General features: G+C 44.9%; 1 protein-coding gene across 1 annotated transcript in view; it reads left to right on the top strand.

Moving 5' to 3' along the window:
• Positions 1-4,418: 4,418 nt before the first annotated feature.
• SLC26A5 (solute carrier family 26 member 5) overlaps positions 4,419-8,044 on the top strand; it is a 51,924-nt gene continuing 48,298 nt past the window's right edge. Inside the window, exon 1 of the mRNA XM_027123823.1 lies at positions 4,419-4,535. The gene's annotated coding sequence lies outside the window, so the exon portion shown is untranslated. The remainder of the gene's footprint in view (positions 4,536-8,044) is intronic.

The raw sequence follows: 8,044 nt of genomic DNA, 5'->3' as shown, positions 1-8,044 counted from the left end.
TCCAGCTCTCCCGTCCCGCGCTGCGAGGGTGATACCCGGCCCCTGCTCAGACGCCACTGGGTCTCCAAGCGCGCTTTTCAGCTTTAAGACCCGCTGCCAAATAGCTAGCTCATCATATGTGTCACAACAGTATGCACTCTGGAAACGCACAAAAGCAGAAAGAAAAAATGACCCTAATGAACCAACCATAATCCTTGCTAAGACAAAGCCAAAGGAAAGTTTTTATATTGAAATCATTTCTACCCCTCACCTTCTTGGATTCGTGCACTCTGGCCACGGTGCTTTCTTTTATCCTAGGTGTTAAAAACAAAACAGGCTCTTCCCTTCCCTCTTTGCTTCTTCTTTTATCCCTTCCTTCTTTCCAGTCTCCATTTCCCCTCCATTTATATTCCTTTCTCCTAAATTGTATATTATGTTGCATTACTTAATAAAAAACAAAAGCTGATTTGTAAATTCTAACTCGAATGCCTGGGAAAGAATCTGTCGCGCATGTTTGCAGGTAGTGTTCATCCGAGGCAATTCGTCAAAGCTTTAAAAAACAAAACAGGGCTTCCCTGGTGGCGCAGTGGTTGAGAGTCCGCCTGCCGATGCAGGGGACACGGGTTTGTGCCCCGGTCCGGGAAGATCCCACATGCCGCGGAGCGGCTGGGCCCGTGAGCCATGGCCGCTGAGGCTGCGCGTCCGGAGCCTGTGCTCCGCAACGGGAGAGGCCACAACAGTGAGAGGCCCGCGTACCACAAAAACAAAACAAAACAACTGCACTGTCAATTCAGTATTGTCATTGTTCCTGTGTCAACGTGAGTCTCCATAATGAGTGTATTTTGAAATATCTGTTAGGGTATTTTCATTAAAAAAAAAATGACAGTAAGCAATGAAATGTTTCCCGCTTGAATACTCTCGCTTGTCTATTCTGCTTGCCGCACGAATCCCATCTTGAGGAGTCCGCGGGCCGCGGGCGACCAGCGTGGGTGTGGCTCGCGCAGCACTGCTGGGCTGGACGCGCAGGGTGTGGCTTTCCTTCCACCTTAGAAGTTCGAGAGGAGGCTCTGAGTCGCAGGGGTCGCGCGGCGCGGCGGGGGGCGGGGCGGGCTCGGGTTACGGGTCGCGCCGGGCGCCGCGCCTCCACTGCCGGTCTAGGGAGCAGTGGCGCGGCGTCGAGGCGGCAGCGGCTCCGGAGCGCGGCGGGGCGGCGGCTCCGCCCAGGGCAGCGCCGGGCAGCGCCGGCCGGTGAGTGCGCGCGGGCCGGGGCCGGGGCGGGAGCGGCCGCGGCGCGCGCGGAGCGCCCCCCGCCTAGTCCGCGGGGGCCCACGGGGCTCGCTGCGTCGCCGCCTCTCCCGGCGTCTTTAGCTCTGCTCTGTGTCTCGGGCTCTCTACCTCTCCGAAAACCCCTTTCCTAAAACGAATTCAACATTTGACGTGCCCACGCCTTGGCCGTCTCTCACCCCTGACAGGATAAAGTCTGAAGAAGCGCCTTCCTTTGCCAACCCGCCCCCCCGAGGCCGCGGCCGCACAGCTTCTTCACCCGACGTTTGCGTCTTCACTGGACGTGTGCGTCCCTGTGGTTCTAACGCAACCCTCTGGTCTTTACAGTTTTGTTTTCGTAGCCTCTCAGGCGCCCAGAACCCTCCGCCTTAACCCGCTGTGCGTAGCCTCAGGCCGCGCGTACCCCAGCCCCGGTGCTGCCCTTCGTCTTCTTCCTGGAGCCCGGCGCCGCCCCCGGCCAAGCCGGGAGCCGGGGTGCGCTCGCCGCTTGTACGGCTCTGGTTCCCCCAGGGGAGCTGTGGTTCGGAGACTGGGCTGCTCCCCGCCTCCTCCCGGCGCCCGGGGGACGTTTGAACCTCGGGTCTCCGGCCTCTCCCTGAGCGGAGGGCTTGCTGAGAGCCTTCCTGCCCTAGAATTTGGTAGTGGTGGCCTCCCGCCTAAGACAAGTCTCCGGCCTAAGCAGTGGGCGCTCTACCGTAATAGCCGCCCTGATATGATGGCCTCCGAAAGCCCTGACTTGTAAAACAGTTGATCAGGAAATCAGTTCGCTTGCATTGACTGCCTAGCTGGGGCGCACTCTGGGCCAGACCCACGATGAAGCAGGATGGAAACCCTAAAGCGGCGGTCACACAGGCTGTGAGGCAGGTGGGGAAATTCTTTTCCTCCCCGTGATGAGGACTATGTATTAATGTGGGGTCTAAAACTTTCAAAACCTGAATGGAAACACAACAAAAATGGCAATTTCGGGGTGGAGGGTGGACTGATTCATCTTTTTCTTATCTGAGAACTGGGAATCTCTAGTGTTATATAAATGTATCATTTAAGGTGAGCTTGGAAATGGAGAGGAATTTGAAGCATGCAATAGGATGCATAAGCCTTTCTGAAGTGAAATTTGAAATAGGTTTTTGCCAGGCAATCCTTCTAATTATTTCTGTAGTGTTTCTTTGTTTCTGAACACTTTCAGGCAGGGGACGGGAGGCAGGAGAGAGAAATTCAAGCCAATGTGCATTAGAAAGAAACGGGGAAGAATTCGTAGGTAAGGTTGCTATGGCTGATATCTTAAGTGCACTGTTGGAAAGCATTCTAGCCTGTTAAGTAACACCTGAAGCCCCAATTCTGTTACGTAGCATTTCTTTCTTTTTTTTTTCTCTTTAACTACTCTGAAACTATACAGAGTTACACGTTCCTCATTAATTTATGAGTGATACCAAAAGAATTGACTCAATCCAACAAGAATTTGAGCACCTTTCCTGTATGAGGTGCTTTGCTAAGAGCTGCAGAAGAATGGAAGATGGTGGAACTTTGTAATTAAAACAACAACAACAACAGCAGTGGACTGATTTGTAAGGTGTAGATGCGGTGCCTGGTCAATTTAAAATCAAAAACAGCTGGGCTTCTCTTCATGCTAAATGCCATGTGTAGCCCCTGATAACTTAATCATTTGGCAATTTTATCGTGCCATTGCAGGTGGTCTGCATTTTAGTAATTCCAAAGTAAAAGGTTTTCTAAGTAATACAACTAAATAAGAAAGTACGTTTTCCTTAGCCTTTGCATTACCGTGAAGTTAATGAAGTCAAAATCAACAAGAAAAATTAGATGTTGATTTTCCTTTCCTTTGGTTTCAAACTAGTGAAATCTTGCACAAAAGAAGACAGAGTCAGCATGAATAAATTTAATTTCTGGTGCTTTCCAAACTGTCGTATCTAAGTCCATTCTTTTGGAAGATAGATCCAGTTTCAGGAAATCTTTCAAGCCTTCTTTTGAAAGATAGTTCCAGGGACCAACTTCATAAAACCTTTAACTGTAGATACCAGAAGCCATCAACATCATCGTCAGCTTCCCAATTTTACCCTTGAAAACAGTTGTATTCTAGGGGACTTTTGGGGAGGGGACAGGCCTTTTTTAAAATCTGGCCAAAGCTAGGGACTTGATCCCTAGAAAAAATGCACACTCATTTAGAATGTTGTGTATCTTTTGGAGGATTCATGGTATCTTGCTTAAGAACAGGGACAGTGGGACTTCCCTGGTGGCACAGTGGTTAAGAATCTGCCTGCCTATGCAGGGGACACAGGTTCGAGCCCTGGTCCGGGAAGATCCCACATGCTGTGGAGCAACTAAGCCCGTGAGCCACAACTACTGAGCCTGTGCTCTAGAGCCCACAAGCCACAACTACTGAAGCCTGTGCGCCTAGAGCCCATGCTCTGCACCAAGAGAAGCCACCTCAGTGAGAAGCCCGCGCACAGCAACAAAGACCCAGCACAGCCAAAAATAATAAATAAATAAATAAATTTATTAAAAAAACAAAAAAAGAACAGGAGCAGTAAATAAGTCAGAAGGTAGGTAGATGGAGGAAAATGGAAATGAAGGAAGGATGTGGGTAAATCCACAGACTGTAGATATATTTTAATTTACTTCAAATGGAATAAATACCTGGCCTTTTGAGTAAGTGTTCTGTGAATGGGAAGTAATAATTGTTGTAATAATTAGTTGTAAAAGACTGAAGACAAATTAGTCCTATTAATTTTTTAGTTGCTCAAGATCAGCTTTTATCTTGAACATCATGAATCTCGTTTTTCAATTTTTCTTTTTCTTCTCAAGGAAAGTGTTTCTGAGATGATTTTTCTCTTAGCACTGATGCCTCATTCAGAACCGTTTATCACCTGCCAACTTTTCTAATATGGGAATGGTTGAGTTCAAAATTTGAACTTACTCTCACACAACACATACTAGTAGTTCACCTTTGGGAAGGAGATAGATATATCATATAATTACCATATTCAATGTGAACCACTGTGATAGCAGTGGTTGTGTCTTGGAGAGAGTTGGTTAGTATTAGGAATGAGTGGACAGCATTAAGAATATTTTGGACATAAATTCTTTTAAAAAGAAACAGTAACCAGTGGACTAACTTTCCTTCTTCTATCCCCAGGGCCAAGGAGCAAGCTCTCCCATCTCCAGCTCTCAGCCTCACAGATCAGGATTTCACTGAGCTGCACTAGACCTCCCATCTGGGGACCCTGCCCCCTGCTCTGTGTGCTGCACATTGGATCTGGGTAAGTAGAGGCCCCTGGAACTAGTAAAATGGGAGAGTGAGTCATAGGTAGTGATGAATTTTACCTGGACTACAAGATTCCTTAATATTTCCAGAAGCCTATATCATGTAGCACTATTTGGAAGAAAATGGTAAGAAAGAGAATGCCAGAACCATCACGGTTTACTGTCTCCTTTTAACTTGGATCAGGACCAACCTAACTGATCCTTAGATATGAACCAGTTTTAACTTATCTTACCTTTGAGTGACAACTAGGTAACTGGTCACAACCCTAGAATGTCATTGATAGACATTAACTGGATTACTAAATTAATGGAGATCATGGTTTTAATCCAAGTTCTCTCCTTAACTAGGTATGTGATCTTGGTTAAGTAACAAATCAATTTTGGACCGTAATTTTTCTATGGATGAAGTGTGTGTCATGGGATCAGTGGTTCTCAACTACTGTGTAGTTCCCTGCATTTGATGGAACTGGAGAGTTTATTTAAAATATGTGTATACACTGGGTCAGAGATTCTGATTTAATTGGTCTGGGGCAGGCCCAGATATCTCTGTTTTTTACAAGTCCCCCCACACCCCCAGGAAACACTAATGTCCAGCCAAGATTGAGAATCACTGGGTTAAATAAACGCTAAGAACTGATTCTAAGGTTGTGTAACCTAAAAGCAGTAAAATCTGCTTTCATGCGTAGCTTGGCCCAGCATTACGTCCACTCCATGGTAACCAAGCCTAAACACACCTTTCTAAGAAGCAGTCCAAATCAAGCAATTTAAATTTATTCAGGGAAGATGCTGTGCCTTCTCGTGGTTTCAATATTCCCACAATGCTTTGCGAGTTCTCGGCACCTCGTTCGTTTTGATGGACTGAATTAGGTGTAACTCTGCCCATCTAAAATGATTAGCTGTTCCTGAAGGTCCCCAGAGACGATTATCTCTCTTCTCTCGGTATCCATGCCAGTGTTTACTAGCCTATTGAAAGTTTCTCCTAGAGGTGATCTGTGACTTTCTGGGGTTGGGGAGGTGTCAGCAAGGGATAAGGATGATCACATCGATCGTTGCTGAAATGTGAGCTTCTGTGTCCAAACTGAGATAAAAAAAATGATCCTCACACCTTCTCAAGTAGTTGTAGACTATCGAGTTACCAGAACTGAGATAAGAGCACATTGTGTACTTTCATCAGTTGTTGGGGCCTAATCTTGTTGCCATTACATTGTAATTCTGTACATGTTCACACTTTGAAAATTATTCTTCAGTTTAGAGATAGGAGTTATTAAAGTGTAATCCGTGAAATTTATTTCTCTTTATCCTACCCTTTTTTCCCTCCCACTGCCCTTCGTATCCCAAAACACTTAGAAGAAGAAAAAAAACTGTGTATGTGTGACTGTTAGATCAGTAAAGGGAAATGGACCTAAGTTGACAAAAGATGGAAAGGCATTAAGAAGGAAACGTAAAACAAGGCTAAGGAGGCTCATGGATTGCAAGGAGCTACACTTAATTTCTTTTCTCTCTGCTATTGGTCTTAGAGCTCTTACACATTTATTCTCAAGTTTTCTAAACTTTAGGCAAATCGGATCCCACCTGCTGTGTGTTGGTAGATGTGTTGGTAGATGTGGGCTTGTGGCCCATGATCCCTACGTGTTCCCTGCATCTTCCATACACAGTACGTGGAGTGGTATCTTCATGGGTGAATTGGCAGCCTGGACATACTTGGTCTAATTCAGCATTGACCAATCCCAGAGCCCAACTTAATCCTAAATAATGTCTTAGGTTGGGGAATATTTTCTTCTGGAGTGGAAAGCTACTGGCTCTGGGGCTCTTTACTTTTGTGTCTCAGAGCTGCCCTTACCTGGAGTCAAAAATGTGATGGAGAACCACAGATTCAGCTCAGCCCCGCACTCTCCAACCTCCTAGAGCTGGCTGCACTCAGAAAAAATTCTAAGATTGGATTCGTTTTATATGTTTATTGCTGATCATTGTTCCCAAAGATTTAGTGGTATTGGGCACAGGCTGTTTTTTTATTTCACAATTTATTCTTTATCTACGTCTTAAAATGAATTAAGATAGGAACAAATGTGCTAGAAAAAGATGGTTTTATCATCATAACTTTAAATCTAATGAAAAACTTAATTCTTGCTAAACTCAAACACCCAATTATGTGTTTATATATAAGCATTTGTCCTCCCACAGATCTAATTTTTGAAGCTAGTAAGTATAATCAGGGTTGGTCTGGTTCTTAGGTTTTGGTTTCAGTTATCATTAGTTTGCTTTTTAATCTTTACTTCCTCAAGGTAATTAGAAATGATAACATCTTCTTAACTGGTCCCTGTTTTCTTGAACACTTTTAACAACAGTCTCCAAAGCTAGCAGAGTATTTTGTTTCTTCCTTCCTTCCTTGATTCACTTATCCATTCAACAGGTGTCTAATGAATTTCTGCTTTGCACCTGTCCTCCCATAGCTTTCATTTTTGCGAAGGCAGGAGGGGAGACAGAAAATAAAGAAGTAAAATACATTGTGAGTTAGATGGTGATACGTGCCGTGGAGAAAAAGAAAGCTGGGAGGAAGGCAGTGGAGGAGTTGGTTGGGCAATATTTAAAATAAGGTGGCCTGAGAAGGTGACCCTGAGACTAGACCCAAAGATGATTAAAAAAAAAAAAAGAAAAAGAAAAAAAAAGAAAGAAAAGAAAAGAATAGGTTATGGAGCTTTCTGGGAGTGGAGCTTTCTAGCCAACACAGTGGCCCTGAGGCAGGTGTGGGCCTGGCACATACACAAAACAGCAAGGAGGTCCAAGTGGCTGGAGCAGAGTGATGAGGGGGGGAGTGGAAGGAAATGAAATCAGCAAAGAAAGGGGTGGCTGTGTGATGGAGTCCGGGAGGGTGGGGAAGATCTCGTAGGGCCTTTTCCGTGTGATACTTCTATGGTGAAATGAAGATGCGGCTTCTTACTGGTTAGCCAAAACAACGGAAGCCCTGTGATCTCTGTTTCTAGTTTGTTACACCCTCTGGATGTTAACCAGTTTTTGTTTCCTCATCAAATCAGGTGATACCGATATTTCCCCTTGTGGTTTCTTTATCCCCAAGGTTGGCTCTGGAGTGGGATTCAGTCTTCCCATCTTTGCTTTCTTGATGCCCTGAAGATTAGGCTTGCCCTTCCTTTTTAAAGAACGTGCCACTAGTCAATAAGAAACAAAAATGGTCAGTACCAAAACCAACAATCATGAGACAAATTAATAAACTTATACAATGTATATCCTTGGTTTATACTGTAGTCCAGACAAAAAGTGGTTGCATTGCTAGCGAATAGAATGTAGCCTGTGTGATTTGTTGGGTCTGCATATTGTTTTATAAAAATTTGTGTTGGTTTCCAACATTTAAAAATTAAGAAAGTTTTCATTAAAATACAGTTTCAAGTTCTCTTTGAAAATTGAATGTTCTATTTATATGAAGTTCTAGGATGAGCAAAACTAATCTATGACAATGGAAATCGGAACTGAGGCTCCCTGACATGGGGGT

Source organism: Aethalodelphis obliquidens, unplaced genomic scaffold, assembly GCF_003676395.1.
Source record: "Aethalodelphis obliquidens isolate GAN/ISIS:26980383/991018 unplaced genomic scaffold, ASM367639v1 scaffold27, whole genome shotgun sequence".
Taxonomy (NCBI): domain Eukaryota; kingdom Metazoa; phylum Chordata; class Mammalia; order Artiodactyla; family Delphinidae; genus Aethalodelphis; species Aethalodelphis obliquidens.
The sequence above is the reverse complement of the archived record's forward strand: the minus strand, read 5'-3'. Positions and strand labels throughout refer to the sequence as shown.